This window comes from Bos grunniens, chromosome 8, assembly GCF_055505025.1.
Source record: "Bos grunniens cultivar Pamir isolate PY7600 chromosome 8, Bosgru_T2T1.0, whole genome shotgun sequence".
Classification (NCBI taxonomy): domain Eukaryota; kingdom Metazoa; phylum Chordata; class Mammalia; order Artiodactyla; family Bovidae; genus Bos; species Bos grunniens.
The window spans coordinates 47,896,280-47,919,855 of NC_141172.1; the positions used below are offsets into that span (position 1 = coordinate 47,896,280).

The 23,576-nt window shown below is 39.2% G+C and overlaps 1 long non-coding RNA gene across 4 annotated transcripts in view; it reads right to left on the reverse strand.

The window, feature by feature from the left end:
* Window positions 1-23,576, reverse strand: part of LOC147367034 (uncharacterized) — a 58,343-nt gene that overhangs the window by 11,797 nt on the left and 22,970 nt on the right. For 2 of the 4 annotated variants that reach the window (XR_015169738.1, XR_015169736.1), the window contains exon 2: window positions 634-710. This is a non-coding gene — a long non-coding RNA (uncharacterized LOC147367034). Of the gene's footprint in view, window positions 1-633; window positions 711-3,865; window positions 3,995-13,135; window positions 18,595-23,576 lie in introns of all 4 variants that reach the window. The other 2 variants (XR_015169739.1, XR_015169737.1) reach the window with 2 other exon arrangements.

Below are 23,576 nucleotides of genomic sequence, written 5' to 3' on the forward strand. Positions count from 1 at the left end.
GAGTGAAAGTGTGACCCTTCTAGCATGTGCATACATGCAGATAGTGGTTTTGTGTGTGTACTTGCATTTATGTGTTTATCTAGATGTCTTCCCACCTATAGACCCACAAGATAAGTTCTTAGTAGCTTTTAGAGGTGTGACCGGATGTGCATGTTTTCCTCTACACTATTGGTCAATAGGGGGCGCTATCACCTACCGCTGAAGCAGGACGGTACAAATGCAAATTGATTTTCTGTGGGGACCTGTACATCAGGTCCTGTATACGTTATTTTCTCAAAATAAGGCCTATAAATTTTTATGGCCAAGTTAGTGATGGTGTATAATTTTTAACAAGATAATAAATTAGGTCAATGGTGGATTTTAGTACTTATGTACCATAGCATAGGTGTTCCCAGACGGTGCTAGTGGTAAAGAACCCACCAACCAATGCAGGAGACGTAAGAGATTCAGGTTCACTCCTTGGGTCAGGAAGATCCCTTGGAGGAAGAAATGGCAACCCACTCCAATATTCTTGCCTGGAGAATCCCATGGACAGAGGGTCCTGGGCTGCTACAGTCCCTAGGGTCGCATAGAGTTGGATACAACTGAAATCGCATGCAATTCATGCAGTAAGACAAGGTGTGTATCCTTTACCTTTTCATCTTTTCTCATAAAACCCGTTTGCTTGATTATTTGTCTTTACGTTGCATTTGGTGCACATCCTTTGTAATCTGCAGATATTCAGGAAAAAAATGGAAAAATTAAAAAGGACAGTAAAAGTCCATATGACATATAAACCACTTTTAAAAATTTAATATGATGTTTGGATTTATCTCAAAATTTTTATCATCTACTACGTACTAGCCCTCTATTAAACACTTATCAGACATATTCTTATTTAATTCTCAAAAATTATCTTCACAATTGGTTTTATTAATCAAATTTTACTGATGAAGGAATCATTGCTTACAGAAGACGGGAGACTTCTTCAGGCTTAAAGCACTAAAAAGTGGTTAATTTAACATTTGAACCCTAGTTTTTTACTCTAATTCCATGTAACTTTCTCTTCTAAATTACTCCTCTGATCAGCTATTTGCCCAGCTGCTGGTACATGTCTAGTATATGAGATTATTCTCTCTTCAGAGATAAGTTTCCTCTTCCTCATTCTCATGGTCTGCACTTGAGAAAAACATCTTGCTCAATTTTATCATGTGCTAAGGGTGCTGTTCTGTAAGTGAGTGTTAGTTGCTCAGTCGTGCCTGACTCTGTGACCCCATGGACTGCAGCCCACCAGACTCCTGTGTCCATGAGATTTTCCAGGCAAGGATACTGGAGTGGGTTTGCCATTTCCTTCTCCAGGGGATCTTCCCAATCCAGGGATCGAACCTGGGTCTCCTGTATTGCAGGCAGATTCTTTAACCGACTGAGCTACAAGGGAAGCCCAAAGTGCTAATGTCATTCAAAGAATTCAAAAGCGTTACTTTTATGTTATGATGAGTCTGCCATTCTGCTGTGTTCTAGCTGGGCCTGACATACAGCAGAATGTTCTGGAAAACTTAGGCAGTCAGTGGCCTTGTCACCTGTCCAGAATGGCAGGAAAACCACAGAGACTAAGAGGTTGAATCATTAAGAAGCTGACTAGAGGATAAATGGAATCTGTCCACATATCCCCACTGTGGCTTTGTTAATGATATTTATGCTGTATTTACTACAATGTCTGATAAAATTATCATGCCTTATAATTGCATTTGGGGATATAAGGAAAGATGTCTTAAATCTAAACTTTTTTTAAATCAAGATAACCAGCAGTATATGTTATTCAAAAGCTAAGTTGGGTCTTATTTGTTGACACCTTGTTATCAAAAAGGAAGGTGAGTTATTGAGTAATTTCATTTAATTCTTGGAAATTGCACACAAAATACATTATAATAAGAAACATGTAAGGGCTTCCCTGGTGGCTCAGTGGTAAAGAATCGACCTGCCAATGCAGGAGACATAAGTTCTATCCCTGGTCCAGGAGGATCTCACATGCAGTGGAGCAGCTAAGCCCATGGGCCCCAACTATTGAGCCTGTGCTCTAGAGCCTAGGAGCTGCAATTACTCAGCCCACATGCTGCAACTACTGAAGTAAGCATGCCCTAGAGGCCATGCTCAGCAATGAGAGAAGCCACTTCAATGAGAAGCTCCTGCAGACAAATGAAGAGTTGACACAGGCCCTGCTTGTACAAGGCTTCCCTGATAGCTCAGTCGGTAAAGAATCTGCCTGCAATGCAGGAGACCCTGGTTTAATTCCTGGGTTGGGAAGATCTTCTGTAGAAGGGATAGGCTACTCACTCCAGTATTCTGACCTAAAGAATTCCGTGGACAAAAATCGGACATGACTGAGCAGCTTTCACTTTCACTTTTTCACTTTCGGGCTCATACACAACTGGGAAAGTCCATGCAGCAAGGAAAATCCAGCACACCCAATAAATAAATAAATTATGAAAAAAAGAAACATGTAACAGAAGCATAAGCTCTGTTTACATGGAGTCATTATTCATTAATTTTTGTGTGTGTGTATTGATATAATTGTTTGTTTATTTAAGGATATGATTATCTGTATTGGCAATCCCTAAACTTTGATTTTGTTTATTATAGGTGAGATCTTGTACTAATTTTAACATGTAATCTCCAAATTAATACTATTTTGATTCTGTTCAACAACTCTTGCTTAACCTGACTCTATGCCAAGCAGATTGAATGATTTTTTAAAGAATAGTTAAATATGAATTGTATTATTTATTTAAAACTACAAAACATCTAACCTTTAAACACTTCCACCACCACCCATTTCCTTTGATTGGATTGTTAGTATCTCCTTTGACGTAGTGGACAAAAATGTGAGTCTGGATTGAAAGAGCAAAGACCTAATCTAACAAATTGTGTCAATAATGCTTGAGATCTCCTGGGAGGTTTGATTTAGATTAGATAATCCCTAAAGAGCTACAGTGGAGAAGGCAATGGCACCCCACTCCAGTACTCTTGCCTGGAAAATCTCATGGATGGAGAAGCCTGCTGCAGTCCATAGGGTCGCTAAGAGTCGGCACGACTGAACGACTTCACTTTCACTTTTCACTTTCGTGCATTGGAGAAGGCAGTGGCACCCCACTCCAGTACTCTTGCCTGGAAAATCTCATGGATGGAGAAGCCTGGTAGGCTGCAGTCCATGGGGTCGCCAAGAGTCGGATACGACTGAGCGACTTCACTTTCACGCACTGGAGAAGGAAATGGCAACCCACTCCAGTGTTCTTGCCTGGAGAATCCCAGGGACGGGGGAGCCTGGTGGGCTGCCATCTATGGGGTCGCACAGAGTCGGACACGACTGAAGCGACTTAGCAGTAGCAGTAGCAAAGTCCTACAGAGGCAGTATAGTGCACTGTTTAAGAGTACAGAGCTCAGAGACAGATGTGTGCGGGTGCTAATTTTCTTCAGTTGTGTCCAACTCTTTGTGACCCTATGGACTGTAGCCTGTCAAGCTCCTTTGTCCATGGGATTCTCCAAGCAAGAATACTGGAGTGAGTTGCCATGTCCTCCTCCAGGCGATCAATCTGACCTGGGGATCAAACCTCATCTCCTGTGTCTCCTGCATTGGCAAGCGGGTTCTTTACCACTAGTGTCACCTGGGAAGCTAACTTAAGTTCAGATCCCCAGTTCTAATACCTACTAGCTGTGTGACCTTGGGCAGGTTGCTTAAAGCCTCTGTTTCTTCATGTAACAAATGGAAACAAAAACAGCACCTACTTTATAAGTTTAACAAGTATAAATGAGTTCATATGAGAAAAGCACCTAGAACTTGGCCTTGTACAAAATATATATATATATACACACACACACATACATATACCTGTTTTGGGGCTTCCCCGGTGGCTCAGATGGTAAAGCGTCTGCCTGGAATGTGGGAGACCTGGGTTCAATCCCTGGGTCAGGAAGATCCCTTGGAGAAGGAAATGGCAACCTACTCCAGTACTTTTGCCTGGAAAAATCCATGGACAGAGGAGCCTGGTAGGCTAAGTCTATGGAGTTGCAAAGAGTCGGACACGACTGAACGACTTCACTTTCACTTTTCAGGTGGCAATAGTGGTAAAGAAGCTGTGTGCCATTGCAGGGGACAGAAGAGATGGGACAGAAGAGATGTGGGTTCGATCTCTGGGTGGGGAAGATCCCCTGGAGGAGGGCATGGCAACCTACTCCAGTATTCTGGAGAAAATCCCATGGACAGAGGCGCCTGGTGGGCTCTGGTCCACACGGTTGCAAAGAATCAGACACAACTGAAGTGACTTAACACACATGCATGCACTTGTTGCTATTATCTAATTTGAGTTAAATATTCAGAAATTTGTAAAATTCTGAGCAGCTCAGATACTCAACGTTTATTCTTTGAGCCTCTAACTGCATGCCAACTGCTACACTACATTTATTCTTACCACTTTTAGATTATATCAATTGTTGTTACCTTTCAGTTCTATCTATATAGCACCAAAATCTGATTTTTTTTTTCCTTTTTACAATCTGTAACAATGAGGAAATTGAAACACATTCTATATGGTGCTAGAATCAGTAGGAAGAATAGGCTATTTGTATGCTATCTATCTTAGTTGGGGGTGTGTTTTATGAAACTTGTTCTACAAGTCAGTACAAATGTTTGCATATTGTGTAACAAAATACTTTTTTCCACAGTTGAATTCTTTTCTTTCTTTGAGCCACCTGAAAAAACTCAGCTTTTTGTTGATGCAAAGTCTATCCATCCAGGGCACTCCCAGCTCTTCAACTTCAAGAGACAAGTAAATGCAGATGAAAAGCACACATGGGAAGGCATCTAGAAGAGATCGAGGTCTAATCTCATACCAACGCTAAATGAGAGATGTGGTATTAGAACCCACAGTAAGGAACAATAACAACAACAAAATACTCCCAATGAATGCTTCCTCATTATTTCCCAGGGTTGTAATGTCTCAGATCAAAGATGTTCATAGTCATTAAACAGGGACTGACCAGAGCCACTCCAGCCTCCCAAACAAAACATACAGAAAGGTGGCGCTGCACAAAATCAAGGATGCTGCAAGCTATACTCCATTGCATTATTTTAACATGCTTGAAGGTACATGTAAGTAGGTGGCATAGGCTATGTTGACTTTGTTCTGGTGGATATCTCTCGAGTTTTCAAATCTCCATCATCCAGGTGGAAATATAAAAGTTTTGAGTCAGGAACCACACTAAACTCAATCTTTTTCCTACAGAACATCATTTCGTTTATGTTACTAGAGATTTTAAGATTATAAAATATGCCAGTTATTTCATATCACTAATAAAGCCCTTCATGGTATAACTTTCCCCTCTATTGCTACCCAAAAGACAGCTCGTTTTCAGAATTAAAATGCCTGATTTTTCTGATAAAAATATATGCCAAATTGCTTATATTAACCCTGCTTTGTGAAAAGATGTTTACTTCAGGAAGAAGTTGGATGGAAGGAATAATTTATGCCTCAGGGCCTAGATACATCCTTGTTCCCTGACTCTGATTTCAACCTGCTATTCACCAGGCTAGGAAATATCTGAATAGTGAGAAGAGTCACAGGAAAGTCATAAAAACCAAAAATATTGCTTTCTGTGGGACATCCCTAGAAATCAAATGAAGTAGATAATATGGAACTACACAGAAGACTTTCTGCAGTCTTCCCTAAAGCCTCCTTCTTGAGACCACTCTATTTCCCATGCTGTCCTCCTTCATGCGCTAGAAGGATCAAACCAGTTTCTCTCTCATCTCAAGGATTTGCTACTGTAAAGTGGCAGACACATTTCAGTTATGAGAGGAAAAGAAGTTAACAGAGATGTTAGGTCTGCCATTATTGAACTGCGAACAAATGCCAACACAGCCTTACTTTCAGATGTCTTGTGATATAAGAAAAATGTCCCTCCGTTGTTAAACTTCTATTAGACCTGTTTTCTGTTACTTCTAAGTAGAAGCATTCCTCGCTGAAATATAAGTCCTGAGTCCAGTCTGTTATTTTGAGAATTTTCATTCAGTGATTAATCACATTGATCAATCATTATTTGTTGTTTTCCTGTTGGCTTGGTATAACAAAATGATATCTGGTGAACTATTTTTTTTTGAGATAATTAAAATATCTTGTTAAAAGTCAAGACAACTTATGAAGCTGGTTACTCTTTGGCCCATTTCAGCAGTTTATTGAGAAAAATCATCTCTAATTGAGAGAGGGGCTCTCTAATTTTTGCTGAATCCTCTGGAAGGGAAGGCTTCCATTCATAACACATAACCCAACATAGAAATCCTTTTCATCTCTCTCTCAGTTACCCCAAAGACACACTCATCACAGAATGGCAACTTAATCCCAATCTTCTCCCTCAATTTCTTTTCTTTTTTTCTTAATTTTTACTGTAAAATAATTGTTAGAGTCTTTATTAAATGTGTTACAATACTGCTTCTGTTTTCTGCTTTGGTTTTTGGCTGTGAGGCATGTAGGATCTTAGCTCCCCAACCAGGGATTGAACCTTCACCCCCTGCATTGGAAGCAAAGTCCTAACCACTGGACTACAGCACAAGTCCCTCTCCCTCAATTTCTAACATCTTCCTTAAACCCAGACTCTTGCATCTCCTGTCCTTGCTGTTCATTTTTTTTTTTTTTACTGTGAATAACTTTTCATTGATTTTCAGCAATGGAAATCAATCAGATGGATTACAGTATACTGTTCTTATTTCTCGTCCTTCACTCACTATTCCAGGCTGCACAACCATGCCACAAATTATGGGGACAAGGGAAAAATTCTCCTGGTATGTGAGAGATACAAGAGATTCTAAATATTCACTTGCAATTTTTTTCTTTACCATAACAAAGGGTAAGATGTTTAAAAGAATAATGTATATAAAATCAATTATTAGAGAAATATAAACAAAAGGAGAAAGATTTTCTTATTATAATGACTTCATAACAAGACTGATTTTCCATTTTTTCTATGAGATATCTTTAAGACATCTCTTTTATGTTGTTCTGAGTTATAAAACAATTCCTAGGTCTATAATAGTTCTATAAATATAAGTAGTGGTTGGACATTTTGTTTCCTGTTATTGTGTTAAAAAGAGAGCATTTGACAGTTTATCAATTCTCTTGCTTTTAATCCATGTTAAGCCCTAGCTAACTTCTCGTTGCCTCTGATTCATTGCATGAGAGGGAAAAAGTGGCTTTCTTAGTCATAAACCTGACTTCATATATCTTGACTGAAACCAAAGGATTTGAAACTTAAAGCAAAATTTAAGATATACTTTTCATTGTTTCTTTGACTGTATATTTCCCAGTCATGAAATTTGGCTCTTCCAGAGGCAAAGATGTCTGTCTCCCATTAAGTAATTTCAAACTATGTACAATTTATATTTAAATTAAAATCTGTAGTTAGTAAAAGTAGTTTTTTGGCTTGTTTTCCTAGGATTATGTAATATGAATTGTTTCCAATTTTGAGAGAGTCAATTTCTTCTTCCATATATATTATAAAAAAACTGAAGCCAACACATTTAAAATATTAATAGTATCTTTTATGCAGAAACTGAAACTATGAGTCTACAGTTTCTGTAATCTATATCATGCCCAATTAAAGATACCTGAAATTATTTTTGATATGAGAAAAGGTAAATTTGGAAGATTTATTTTAATAAAAGAACTGGATGCATGCATCACTTAAAAACAACTTTTATCAGATTGTTTTATATGCTGAAAAAAAGAGTGAAAAAACATTGTTGGGGTAGTATAAAATCTTTCTGGGAAAAACTAGCTGCTATATTTAAAATGTATCACTGCTTCTAAACTGCACAGAAACATTTCTTATTTCATAGCCTTCAGATCAGATCAGATCAGTCGCTCAGTCGTGTCCGACTCTTTGCGACCCCATGAATCGCAGCACGCCAGGCCTCCCTGTCCATCACCAACTCCTGGAGTTCACTGAGACTCATTGTCCATTGAGTCAGTGAAGCCACCCAGCCATCTCATCCTCTGTCGTCCCCTTCTCCTCCTGCCCCCAATCCCTCCCAGCATCAGAGTCTTTTCCAATGAGTCCAACTCTTCACATGAGGTGGCCAAAGTACTTGAGTTTCAGCTTTAACATCATTCCTTGAAAGAAATCCCAGGGCTGATCTCCTTCAGAATGGACTGGTTGGATCTCCTTGCAGTCCAAGGGACTCTCAAGAGTCTTCTCGAACACCACAGTTCAAAAGCATCAATTCTTCGGCGCTCAGCCTTCTTCACAGTCCAACTCTCACATCCATACATGACCACAGGAAAAAACCATAGCCTTGACTAGACGAACCTTTGTTGGCAAAGTAATGTCTCTGCTTTTTAATATGCTATCTAGGTTGGTCATAACTTTCCTTCCAAGGAGTGTCTTTTAATTTCATGGCTGCAGTCACCATCTGTAGTGATTTTGGAGCCCAGAAAAATAAAGTCTGACACTGTTTCCACTGTTTCCCCATCTATTTCCCATGAAGTGGTGGGACCGGATGCCATCATCTTCGTTTTCTGAATGTTGAGCTTTAAGCCAACTTTTTCACTCTCCACTTTCACTTTCATCAAGAGGCTTTTGAGTTCCTCTTCACTTTCTGCCATAAGGGTAGTGTCATCTGCATATCTGAGGTTATTGATATTTCTCCTGGCAATCTTGATTCCAGTTTGTGTTTCTTCCAGTCCAGCATTTCTCATGATGTACTCTGCATATAAGTTAAATAAACAGGGTGACAATATACAGCCTTGACGAACTCCTTTTCCTATTGGAATCAGTCTGTTGTTCCATGTCCAGTTCTAACTGTTGCTTTCTGACCTGCATACAAATTTCTCAAGAGGCAGATCAGGTGGTCTGGTATTCCCATCTCTTTCAGAATTTTCCACAGTTTATTGTGACCCACAACCCTTGTTCATATAATGCTGTTAACTAGAACATTTAGGTATGACCTAAATAAAATCCATTATGGTTATACAGTGGAGGTACAAATAGATTCAATGGATTGGATCTGGTAGACAGAGTCCTGAAGTACTATGGATAGAGGCTGGTAACATTCCACAGGAGGCAGGGCCCAAAACCATCCCCAAGAAAAAGAAATTCAAGAAAGCAAAGTGGTTTTCTGAAAAGGCCTTACAAATAGCTGAGAAAACAAGAGAAGCAAAAGGCAAAGGAGAATAGGAAAGATATACCCAACTGAATGCAGAGTTCTGGAAAACAGCAAGGAGAGATAAGAAAACCTTCTTAAGTGAACAATGCAAAGAAATAGAGGGAAACAATAGAGTGGGAAAGACTAGAGATCTCTTCAAGAATATTGGCGATACTGAGGTAACATTTCATGTAAAGATGGGCACAATAAAGGAAAGAAATGGCAAAGACCTAACAGAAAGTGAAAGTGGCTCAGTCCTGTCTGACTCTTTGTGACTCCATGGGCTTTAGCCTTCCAGGCTTTGTCCATGGAATTCCCCAGCCCATAATACTGGAGTGGGTAGCTGTTCCTTCTCCAGGGGATCTTCCCAACCCATGGATCAAATCCAGGTCTCCCACATTGCAGGAAGATTGTTTACCGTCTGAGCAACCAGGAAAGCCCAAGAATACTGGAGTGGGTAGCCTATCTCTTTCCAGTGGATCTTTCTGACCCAGGAATCAAACCAGAGTCTCCTGAATTGCAGGTGGATTCTTTACCAACTGAGTTACCAGGGAAGCCCCAGACCTAACAGAAGCAGAAGGTATTAAGAAGAGGTGGCAAGAATGCACAGAAGAACTATACAAGGTCTTAATGATGCAGATAACCATGAGGGTGTGATCACTCACTTAAAGCCAGACATTTGGAGTGTGAAGTCAGGCATACCTTAGGAAGCATTATTACAGACAAAGCGAGTGGAGGTGATGGTATTCCAGCTGAGTTATTTCAAATCCTAAAAGATAATGCTGTTAAAGTGCTGTACTCAATATGACAGCAAACTTGGAAAACTCAACAGGGGCCACAGGACTGGGAAAGTCAGTTTTCATTCCAGTTCCAAAGAAGGGTAATGCCAAAGAATGTTCAAACTATCATACAATTGTGCTCATTTCATATGCTAGCAAGGTGATGCTCAAAATCCTTCAAGCCAGGCTTCAGCAGCATGTGAATCCAGAACTTCTAGAGATACAAGCTGGGTTTAGAAAAGGCAGAGGAATCAGAGATCAAATTGCCAACATCCGTTGGATCGTAGAGAAAGAAAGAGAATTCCAGAAAAACATCTTCTGCTTCATTGACTACACTAAAGCCTTTGACTGTGTAGAGCACAGCAAACTGTGGAAAATTCTTAAAGAGATGGGAATACCAGACAACCTACCTGCCTCCTGAGAAACCTGTATGCAGGTCAAGAAGCAACAGTTAGAAACTGACAAGGAACAATGAACTGGTCCAAATTGGGAAAAGAGTATGTCAACCAGTACATTGTCACTCTATTTATTTAACTTATATGCAGAGTGCTGCTGCTGCTGCTGCTACTAAGTCGCTTCAGTCATGTCCGACTCTGCGACCCATAGACGGCAGCCCACCAGGCTCCGCCGTCCCTGGGATTCTCTAGGCAAGAACACTGGAGTGGGTATATTATGCAAAATGCTGGGTTGGATGAATCACAAGTTGGAATCAAGATTGTCAGGAGATATATCAATAATCTCAGATGTGCAGATGATACTACTGTAATAACAGAAAGTGAAAAGGAACTAAAGAGCATCTTGATGAGGGTGAAAGAGGAGTGAAAAAGCTGGCTTGAAACTCAGCATTCAAAAAACAAAGATCATGGCATCTGGTCCAATCATTTCATGTCTAATACTAAGCTGTAGTATTAGTCATGTGTGGATGTGAGAGTTGGACCATAAAGAAGGCTGGGTGCTGAAGAATTGATGTTTTCAAATTGTGGTATTGTAGAAGAATCTTGAGAGTCTCAGACTGCGAGGAGATCAAACCAGTCAATCTAAAAGGAAATCAACCTTGAGTATTCATTGGAAGGACTGATGATGAAGCTGAAGCTCCAACATGTTGGCCACCTGATGTAAGTAAAGAGCCAACTCATTGGAAAAGCCTCAGATGCTGGGAAAGACTGAGGCCAAGAGGAGAGGGGTGATGAGAGGATGAGAAGGGTGGATGGCATCACTAAATCAATGGACGTGAGTTTAAGCAAACTCAGGGAGATAGTGAAGAAGGGGGAAGCTTGCTGCAATCCTTAGGGTCGCAGAGTGCCATGATGTAAAGACTGAACAACAGCAACGTTCATCTTTCAACAGTTGTAGGATTCTAGGAAACCAAGCTCATTATAACTTTCTCCACTGGAGGGCTTAGTTCTGAAGCACTCATCTTCACTGCTGTATCAGTAAAGATAGGCTTGGTTATTTTCTGAAAACAAGTTCCAAATTTTAAGGCCTAGCAGGTAAAACCTTGCTCTTTCCCACACAAAGACATATGTGGGTCCAGTAGCTCTCTAGAGCAGCTCCCTTCTAAACAGTGACTTAGGAAATAGGTTCTTCTTCTTTTTTTTTTCTTTACAATCTTGTAGATCTATCATTTAGAACTGCAGTCATATGACAGGGGGAGAAAAAGCTTGATGAAATCACACTAACTCTTAAATGTCTCATTCCAGAGATGACACACCATTGCCACTCAGCCTATTGGCCGGAAGTAATCGTATTGTCCTGATCTAATTACATATAGACTGGAAGATGAAGGAAAGCACATGGGTTATTTGATGAGTTCTATGGTCTGTGCCTTAGATTCTAAGGCTTAGAACACATACCAATGTTAAGTCTCAGCAGTGAGAAGTCCTGACAATTCTCAGCTCTCTTTTCCCTCAGTGTAGCTACCCTGGAAAATAAGAATTTCTGATGGTGGCCCTGGAAGATACAAAGAGCCTAGGTATCTGTGGTACCACTGGAAAAGGCCCTGCTGTATAGAGCTCAGATCAGATCAGATCAGTCGCTCAGTCATATCTGACTCTTTGCAATCCCATGAATCGCAGCACGCCAGGCCTCCCTGTCCATCACCAACTCCCGGAGTTCACTCAGACTCATGTCCATCGAGTCAGTGATGCCATCCAGCCATCTCATCCTCTGTCGTCCCCTTCTCCTCCTGGCCTCAATCCCTCCCAGCATCAGAGTCTTTTCCAACGAGTCAACTCTTCGCGTGAGGTGGCCAAAGTACTGGAGTTTCAGCTTTAGCATCATTCCTTCCAAAGAAATCCCAGGGCTGATCTCCTTTAGAATGGACTGGTTGGATCTCCTTGCAGTCCAAGGGACTCTCAAGAGTCTTCTCCAACACCACAGTTCAAAAGCATCAATTCAAACTCTAACTGACTTTTGGTAAACAAGACATACACTTTTATATATTAAGCTGGTGAGATTTCAAGGGTCATTTTCCTACTACAATGTAGCCTATCCCTTCCTGAATAATGCAACTGGATTGAAAATGTCTTTTGTCTTGCTTTGCTCATCCAGATCATCAATTTTACTACAAATTCCAACAATTCTATCTTCAAATTACTCCTCAGTTTTGTCAGAAACCATTGCTACAACTTTGGCTCTGTACTGAGATCTCAACTTTACCCTAGTCTCAACTTTGCCCTAACACTTCTTGGTTCAGTGCTCTCTGATGTTGGATCTATACATGAACTGTCCCCTACTGCCAAAAATAAAAAAAGACAGAAACCACCCCCCCCAATCCCGAAAAACAAAACAAACAAAAACAAGAGTGTTGTCTTGTTTGCTGAAGAGAATCAAGAAAATATTTTAACCTATCAACCTAAATTCATCTGTAAAGAAACAACAGCATAACTAGTCTCTTCAAAACTGTTCATGCTAATTATGTATGACAACTTGGGAAAGTTTATACCTGATTCATGTAGATTGTTTACTTTCTTTAGAATTAATGCTGCTATTGAGTTGAGAGCTCATGAGTGGAGATTCTTGTGAAGGTAAAAGAATATATCTGAATCAATGGTTTTGAAGGTGTGTTAAGACATCAGAGACCTCTTTTATAATGAGCATGAAATATTAGAATTCATGTACATTTTGGATTAGTTTCACAGCACTAAGCAATTCTTACCCTGTCCATATTTTTCATCACTCTTAATACCTTTAGTCACAGGTGGGTAGCTTGTATTTCATCAGAAAGAATCCTCAGCCAAGGAGCATCAGGCACCACATCTACTTGTGTCATGGTTCTGCTGACAAGCCTTTTTAGGTAATCTTCAGCACCTTGAAAGAGTCATTGGGTTTTTTTTTTTTTTTTTTTTTGGTGTTGCCAAGGTTCTGTAAGCAGATTAATTTTTCATTATGTGTTAAAAAACAAAACAAATGCTTAAGTTTGGAACTTCTCTCATAAATAGACAATACAATTTTAATTTTATTTCAAATATTTGCGTTAAATCCAATAAACAGGTCTTGAGGTCATAATATGTCCAAATCATTATGTTCAACCTTTGACAGTTGGAGTGAATAAGGAAATAATTTAGGCCTTTTTTCTCTCCAAGTATACATATTGTCATTTTATATACAGTATATACATTTTAAAAATATTTTTTCTTCTTATTTGGGTTTATTCATCATTTTTATCACATTATTTTAAAACTAAATTTAAATGGTGAATTACAAGATCACATTTTTATAGCCACTAGGTAAATTAATAGAAAATATAAGGAGAGGAAATGTTAACAAAACCCTTGTTCAGTTGAATACATAGTTTGTACAAACTCTGCAGTCACTGGGTTATAATAACATGAGCCAATATTTCCTTCCCACGCTTTCGCAAAGTGTCAGTCATGTCACACGACCTTTCTCTTAGTTGCAGGTCAAAGTGAGAGTGCCCTCTTTCTCACTCTTGAGACTGCATTAGTATTGGAGCAACATTTTAGCTAGATGACTGACTCAGGATGGATGGCCTGAAGCATAGAAGGTTAGAGAGCTTGAAATGTTTCCTGATTAACTCCTGATGGTTTTCTGAGAATAAATGAGTAGGGAAATATTTTTCCAGAAACTCTTCAACAAAATAATGTGAAACTCAAGATTTGGCTAACACGAGAGTAGATTTTCTAACACCACTCTGCTTTAAACCAAATTATATCACCAGATAGTCACCATAATGTAACTGAACCCAGAAAGAGTGTTCATGAAATGGAATCTATTTGCTTTAATTCATCCTGTATATTTAACATACTGATAAAGTTATTGTATTTTTCTTACACCAATATGCATTAGAAATATTTTTACATATATTTTGAGAGCTGGTGCCCTCAATATTCCTTCATTATCCTTATTTTTCTCTTTGATTATGGCTCTTACTGTTTATGTCCAGTGTAATTATTCAGAAAAAAATTACTAAACTCTGGCAAGATTTCATAAAATGATAAGTGAGGTAGATGTACAATAATTAAGATGATATAAACAGCTATTTTTGGCAGAACTATTCTTAGGTTTTTTGTTTTTCCACAGTCAAAACAACATGAGTATATGATTTATTAATATCACCAACTAGAAATGCTTTTAATGAGAAGAATATTAAATTTCATGGACTATGACTTAGTTTAAATGGCGTATCAGCCAAGATCCCAGTGGTATAAGGAATAGCCTACTTAAACAGGATAACTGACGAGATTTTAATAGAAAGGATTTTGTTTTTTAAGGAACAGGGTGAGGTTTTAGGAAAACGATAACGTATGGTGTTGTATCCTGACAGTAGCAACAGCAGGGAGCTGTTTCTGAGCCTGGAACAGAGGGACACAGCAAAGAACAGTTATGAGAACCCAGTGAGAGCAGCTAGAGAGCAGATCATTCAGTCTTCAGATCTCCTGCTGAGGTCTTCCTTTGGCCAAACTCAACGGGTTGGGAAGAAAGAGAACCGTTGAGCTAGCCCCTGTGTTAATTTCCCAGAACAAAGGGCAGAGTGAAAAGGAGTGAAGAGCTAATCTGGGAAACGGGGCAAAAGAGATGTAGACAGAGCACAAAGAATGCATAACTTTAAATAATAAATTTAAATGGCTTGCTTACTTTTTGACTGCCCCTTCTGTTATCAGACAACATTTCTTCTCTCTCTTTTCCCATACCCTCACATATGCGTGCGTGCACACACACACACACACTCACACACACATACACACACATACACACACACACACATACACACACACACACACATACACACACATGCCATCAGGGAAGGAGAACCACACATTTTGGTAGTTGGCAGGAGGTTCTTAAGGAATAAAACAAATCAGAGAAGGGTTGTAATACCATCTATCTCCTACACTGTTTGTTGAATTCATTTTGAGACACCACAAAGTTAACAAAATAGAGAAACCATGAGAATGGCAATAGTGAGGCTTTTCCAAAAGGCTTCATAAGCACTGGAATCAAACCACAAATGAGAGGTGGTGGAAAGGAAGACCAGGGCAAACTTAATGGTGCGTAGGTAATATTTGACAACCAGCTCTCCAGGGAGGAGTTTTTAGTGTTTCCCACCATAGCCAATTTAAAGCTATCAACATAAATTCACTAAACATGGATTTGCAATAAATGTGCACAGCTGACTCTTGTGAGCTCATGGGCACCCTATCCAGCACAGTAGTGACCACAGACCCTGTATGCTGATGGTAGCTAAAAATTGACTTGAAAAACATATGAGACACCTTAAGTGAAATTACGCTTTCATGGTCATTACTTTCTACCAATCCAGTGGGATGACTCTTGCCATCATGATTTAGGAATAAAAAGAAATCACCACTTAATTATTTTCCCTGAGTCTTAGGTCAGTGAATTCTGAAATATCTTGGCATCATGAATAATATGTCATAATTACAAAAATTCCAGAAGGCCTGCTAAAGACATTTATGTACGGAATAAACAAGAATACGAGTGGGATGGAACAATTTCTAACAAAAGGTCATGTGGGTACTATTCATACATTCCTTTGCTACTCTGCAACCACTAATATTTCTTCTGGTTTGACATGGATTGTTTCCCTTTTCAGCCTGCTTTAGTGACTCTCTCTTCCTGATTTAATGTATAGTAAGTCCCCTACATAGGATCGAGTTCTGTTCTGAGAGCAGTTGTTAAGTCCAACAAAGTTGGCCTAGGTACCCAACTAACACAATCAGCTATATAGTACTGTACTGTAATAGGTTGATACTACTTTTCACACAATTAATACATTAAAAAACACAAAAATAAACATTTTAATCTTACAGTACAGTACTTGAAGTGTACAGTAGTACAGTACAACAGCTGGCATACAGGGGTTGGCATCGTGTGGACACATAAGAAGAGTTACTGCCTGGAGGAAGGAGAGGAGGTGGGAGATGGCAGAACTGAAGCATTGTCAGTGTTAAGAGACAGAGGGCAAGCTGCAATTTCACTCCAGCTTCTTGCTGGATTCAGTTCTATTTACCCTCTTGAAAAAATGATCCAGAATGTGGCTTATTTTTTCTTGTCACAGATGACACAGTAGAACCGGACTGCATTCTGAATGGCTGCTGCAACCTTCCTGCTCCTTTCTACTTTTGGGTCCTGTACCTCAAAAAACTAACAGGGCCTCCTGCAATAAAGAAAACCCCTTTGTCATTTTCCGCATCGTGAAAGTCTTTGGTTCTTCAATCACTTCTTTCTCTGTCTCTCTTCGTCCTTTCAATGGGCCTCCAATTCCAAGGTCTTCAGTATTAAGTTCCTTGTGTTGCACAGAAAGGAGTTCAATGAAGTCATCCTCTTTCAGATCTAGCTTGAAATAAAGATACTGTACTACTGTATTCTATACTGTACTGTACAGTAAACTGCATAAAAGCACAATCACTTGTAGAGGATGCACACACATAACAATGTATGCCAGACATGTGAACTAACTTTCATGACTGGACATGTGAATGCATGTTTGTATCTTTGAAAGCTTGAAACTTGAAGGTTCATACGTAAAGGACTTACTGTAATTGTTTCCCTGGTTTTTCTGGATTTTCCCAGAGTACCTCGTGACTGCTTACACCTGATTGACTCAGCAGTGCTTTCTGAATTTGCATGGGTGAGGCAACATGCACTGCTCGAGTCCCTCTCCTATTTCCCGGTCTTGCCATTCTCCACCTCAAATAGACACTTGCTTGCTTTTGTACTTCCTCAAATTACGTATAGATTGGGATATACCCTCTGACTCTGCTCCTACTTATATTGGGTAAATTATGACACATTCTATCAAAAAAAATTAGGTTGCTGCCAGATACTAAAACAAGATCATCTATTTAAAAGGCTCCATGCAGGCAGTACATCCTCTGCACCGTTTGGCCTCTACCCTCAGTGCCATTTACCCTTCTTGTCTCTTCATGTTCTGCACCCTAACAAGCAATTTTATTTATTATTTATTTGTTAATAGTAAATGCATATCTCTTGAAACCTACACTGACCTAAAACAGTTAAGAGGACTAAAAATTACTCCTATTGGCTTTCTTCATGGCAATCAATCATGACTAATCACTACATGGTAAATTGATGGGGAAAAAGTGGAAACAGTGGCAGATTTTTTTCAGTGGCAGAATTTTTCTTGGGCTCCAAAATCACTGTGGATGGTGACTGCAGCCACAAAATCAAAAGATACTCACTCCTAGTAAGAAAAGCTATGACAGACAGAGACGGTGTATTAAAAAAGAGAGAGAGAGACATCACTTTGTCAACAAAGGCAAAGTTACAGGTTTTCCAGTCAGATCAGATCAGATCAGATCAGTCACTCAGTCGTGTCCGACTCTTTGCGACCCCATGAATTGCAGCACGCCAGGCCTCCTTGTCCATCACCAACTCCTGGAGTTCACCCAGACTCACGTCCATCGAGTCAGTGATGCCATCCAGCCATCTCATCCTCTGATGTCCCCTTCTCCTCCTGCCCCCAATCCCTCCCAGCATCAAAGTCTTTTCCAATGAGTCAACTCTTCGCATGAAGTGGCCAAAGTACTGGAGTTTCAGCTTTAGCTTCAGTCCTTCCAAAGAAATCCCAGGGCTGATCTCCTTCAGAATGGACTGGTTGGATCTCCTTGCAGTCCAAGAGACTCTCAAGAGTCTTCTCCAACACCAGAGTTCAAAAGCATCAGTTCTTCGGTGCTCAGCCTTCTTCACAGTCCAACTCTCACATCCATACATGACCACAGGAAAAACCATAGCCTTGACTAGACAGACCTTTGTTGGCAAAGTAATGTCTCTGCTTTTCAATATGCTATCTAGGTTGGTCATAACTTTCCTTCCAAGGAGTAAGCGTCTTTTAATTTCATGGCTGCAGTCACCATCTGCAGTGATTTTGGAGCCCAGAAAAATAAAATCTGACACTATTTCCACTGTTTCCCCATCTATTTGCCATGAAGTGATGGACCAGATGCCATGATCTTCATTTTCTGAATGTTGAGCTTTAAGCCAACTTTTTCACTCCCCACTTTCACTTTCATCAAGAGGCTTTTCAATTCCTCTTCACTTTCTGCCATAAGGGTGGTGTCATCTGCATATCTGAGGTTATTGATATTTCTCCTGGCAATCCAGCTTGTGCTTCTTCCAGTCCAGCGTTTCTCATGATGTACTCTGCATATAAGTTAAATAAACAAGGTGACAATATACAGCCTTGACGAACTCCTTTTCCTATTTGGAACCAGTCTGTTGTTCCAGTAGTCATGTACAAATGTGTGAGTTGAATCATAAAGAAGGCTGAGCACTGAAGAACTGATGCTTTTGAACTGTGGTGTTGGAGAAGACTCTTGAGAGTCCCTTGGACAGCAAGGAGATCAGATCAGTAAATCCTAACGGAAATCAATTCAAAATATTCATTGGAAGGACTGAGGCTAAAGCTGAAGCTCTAAAACTTTTGCTACCTGATGTGAAAAGCCAACTCATTGGAAAAGACCCTGATGCTGGGAAAGATTGAAAGCAAGAGGAGAAAGGGATGACAGAGAATGAGATGGTTGGATGGCATCACCAACTCAATGGACATGAGTTTGAACAAACTCCGGGAGATAGTGAAGGACAGGGCAACCTGGCATGCCGTCATTCAGGGGGGTCACAGAGGGTCGAACATGACCTAGTGACTGAACAACAACAACACTGGCTTTCTACTGGTAGGACATTGGAAATTATTTGGGGGCAGGGTGATCTCTTTTGTTCTACAGAAATCATATCATGAACTAAATCAGTACCTCTCTGGTTAGGTAAGCAGCCTTATAGTAAAATATTTGATGTTTAACCTTCTTATTTTTCTGGATTCTGCCTCAACACAAGAAATTGAATAACAAGGTTCTTTGCTCACTGGATCATCCGTAATTTATATTTTTCTCTCTATTTCATCGTCTCAACAAAGGCAATTTATATGAGCTTGATTTCTGTCTACATAAGAATCTTTGCTCAATCTGATGGGGATTTATAATTCTCTGTTAATGAAAGCTAATTTTGTATTAAGGAAGATAAGTATATATGTATATATACATTCTTTTCTATGTATGTTTATATATGTGTGTGTGTGTGTATGTTGTTGTTGTTTAGTTGTTAAGTCATGTACAACTTTTGTGACTCCACAGATTATAGACTGCCAAGCCCCTCTGTCCATGGATTTCCCAGGCAAAAATGCTGGAGTTGGTTGCCGTTTCCTTCTCCAGGTGATTTTCTCAACCCAAGCATCAAACTCACCTCTTCCTGTATTGCAGGTAGACTACCAGTGCCGCCTGGGAAGCCCCACGTGTGTGTCTGTATACACACAGCCACTGATAATATTATCATTCCCATTTTTATAGGTTAAAAAATGTTTGAGGTTTAGTAGGTTAAATAACTTGTTTAAGGTTGCAAAGCAAGAGAGTAAGATTCAGGATTTAAGATCACTATTTCAGTTCAGTTCAGTTCAGTCGCTCAGCCGTGTCTGACTCTTTGCAATCCCGTGAATAGCAGCATGCCAGGCCTCCCTGTCCATCACTAACACCTGGAGTTTACCCTAACTCATATCCATCGAGTCTGTGATGCCATCCAGCCATGTCATCCTCTGTCGTCCCCTTCTTCTCCTGCCCCTAATCCCTCCCAGCATCAGAGTCTTTTCCAATGAGTCAACTCATCGCATGAGGTGGCCAAAGTACTGGAGTTTCAGCTTCAGCATCAGTCCTTCCAATGAACACCCAGGACTGATCTCCTTTAGGATGGACTGGTTGGATCTCCTTGCAGTCCAAGGGACTCTCAAGAGCCTTCTCCAACACCACAGTTCAAAAGCATCAATTCTTCAGTGCTCAGCTTTCTTCACAGTCCAACTCTCACATCCACACATGACCACTGGAAAAACCATAGCCTTGGCTAGACGGACCTTTGTTGGCAAAGTAATGTCTCTGCTTTTGAATATGCTATCTAGGTTGGTCATAACTTTCCTTCCAAGGAGTAAGCGTCTTTTAATTTCATTGCTGCAATCACCATCTGCACTGATTTTGGAGCCCAAAGTGCCCAGTATGCTACTGGAGATCAGTGGAGAAATAACTCCAGAAAGAATGAAGGGATGGAGCTAAAGCAAAAACAATACCCAGTTGTGGATGTGACCAGTGATAGAAGCAAGATCTGATGCTGTAAAGAGAAATATTGCATAGGAACCTGGAATGTGAGGTCCATGAATCAAGGCAAATTGGAAGTGGTCAAACAGGCGATGGCAAGAGTGAATGTCGACATTCTAGGAATCAGCAAAATAAAATGGACTGGGAGGGGTGAATTTAACTCAGATGACCATTATATCTACTACTCTGGGCAGGAATCCCTTAGAAGAAATGGAGTCACCATCATGGTCAACAAAAGAGTTAGAAATGCAGTACTTGGATGCAATCTCAAAAACGACAGAATGATCTCTGTTCATTTCCAAGGCAAACCATTCAATATCATGGTGATCCAAGCCTATGCCCCAACCAGTAATGCTGAAGAAGCTGAAATTGAATGGTTCTATGAAGACCTACAAGACCTTTTAGAACTAACACCCTAAAAAGATGTCCTTTTCATTACAGGGGACTGGAATGCAAAAGTAGGAAGTCAAAAAACACCTGGAGTAACAGACAAATTTGGCCTTGGAGTATAGAATGAAGCAGGGGAAAGGCTAATAGAGTTTTGCCAAGAGAATGCACTGGTCATAGCAAACACCCTCTTCCAACAACACAAGAGAAGACTCTACACATGGACATCACGGAAATCAGATTGATTATATTCTTTGCAGCCAAAGGTGGAGAAGATCATTATTTAGTTATGTTTAATTTATTTATGTCTATCACTTGAGTGAAATATAATCTTGAAGAAGACAGGTATGTGGACTTCTGTTCACTCCTATATCTTCAGTACCTAAAATATTGCCTGACTTGATTGATATTGGTTGAGATGAGAAGGCAGGTAGGATATCCTCCAAGAAGCTCTTCTCAGTTACTGGCCAAGGGATGATAAATAAGGCAAAAGTTTTGCAGGTTAGAGAAAACAAGGAGGATGGTAGAGACATGAGTAAGAGTAGGTTTGATTGAGATAATATTAGAATGTGAACTGATTTGTGTTTTCACAAAATGTTTCCACCATCAGCTCCTAACTAGTTATACAAGAATTACACAATTTTTGTCCTCTTTTTCATCAAGAGCTAATGAACTGTAAGCATGGAGCTATTCAATTTTAATAATTTTGTTTAATCTACATTTTCATGTATGCGTAATTAGAGGTTGCCTGAGTTGTAAGGTTAATATTTTTGTCTATATTCTGTTTCTAGGCTCTGAATACTGACTTAGCTTGGCTCCCTGGGAAGAAAATTGTCTTTTTATTTATATTACAACATGAGATTCTGCTGTTTTAATTAACAGATTTGAAAGTTAATTAACATTGGGTGTGAAAATAACATTTGTGAAACTAACACCAAAATAATGATTCCTATAGAATATAATACAAGGTTTATTTAGATGTTTATTTTCTGAGAAAAGTCTTGAAGACTATTCTACCATAGGTTGAATTGTTTTGGGAATAGTTTCCATTCTATGACTATAAACAATACCTCTAAATGGATTCATCCCTGCAGTTAACCTATAATTTTCTTATATCACTTATAGTGTCACATGCAAAAGTTTTAATTTATTTATTAAAAATTCAACTAAGTGATTTCACATTTATTATTATGCTTGTCAGAATCAAGATTATAGTAAACTGACTTTTGTATATATTTACACAAAATATTCCTAATTGGAAAAAAATGATAATACCATATCCATCATTTTGCTTTTTTTTTCTAAAATAAAACTTGCATCTTTACATTCTATTTTTAAATGTTTGAAAGTTAAATTATCATTATTGTGATATTTTTCTAAGTGTGTATTAACAAAAATATTTGAAATACTAATTGAGTTACAGATCCACAGAAAATCATTTCTGTAGGAAATGAATATATAAAATTATAACTCCAACTAAAGATAAAAAGTATGCAAACAATACAATTGTGATTAGTAATGACTAAAGTAAGATCAGCTTTAATATTGCATTATATAGTAGAATGTCCTTTCAATGAGACATTATACTGATTAGATATGAAAACATAAAAGCATATAAAAACAGGTTTAACTTAATGGGCAATAATATGAGTCTTAAATTGTCCTTTAGAGAGGCAAAGAGATTCTGCTATTTGTGTGATTGTTTCATATATTTCCCCAACTACATATAACAATTCCTCAAACTTGGCTATGAATTGTATTTTTTAGGACTGTGAGATAAGTCCCTTGTGTGTGCAAATATGAAAACAGAATATAAGATATATCGAATGAAGCAGAGTTTTCAACAGCAGCCATCAACTAAGGGCTCTTCTTACTCCTCTACAACTATTCATCCTTGGTTAAAATTGTATGTGGTCTAGGTTAATCACTCTGTGGAGTGATCCATGTCTTCAACCTTGAAGCATCCATGCTCTGTTGGTACCTTGCACTCATCCAACTCCTGTTACTGGATTAACCCACCATTTTATCACCATATGTAGAAATATCAAGATGCATCTAAAGGAATCTCCCTAAGGTCCATGTGTATACTTGTTTCTGTCTCCATTGTATAAAAACAAACCTGGGTAATTTTTCAGAGCCGACACTGACAAAGTATGTGTTTCAAGTTTCAGTAGAACACTTACTATGTCTTTCTGGAGTGTCCTCACATGGTCGTTGTCCCTCTGTCTTTGTGTCATCTGCATACTAATCTCTTTTTATAAGGACATTGGTCATATTGGATTAGGGTCTACCCACATGACCTCATTTTAACTTAATTACCTCCTTAAAGGCCCTATCTTCAAATACAGTTACATTCTGCATCACTTGGAATTAAGACTTCAACATATGAGTTTGAGGGGGGCATAAATCATTCCATAACAGCTATCTTCAAGCCATCATAACACTTTTCCTGTTACACGCAGGAATAAATATACCTAGGAATTTATGTTCCTCCAGCTATAGCTTTGAACCAGTGACTGATGGGTACAGAGGTGAAAATCATCTTTGTCTTTGCTGACACTTGAGTTGTGACCTATACCATCCCCAAGACTCCATGACTAGAAT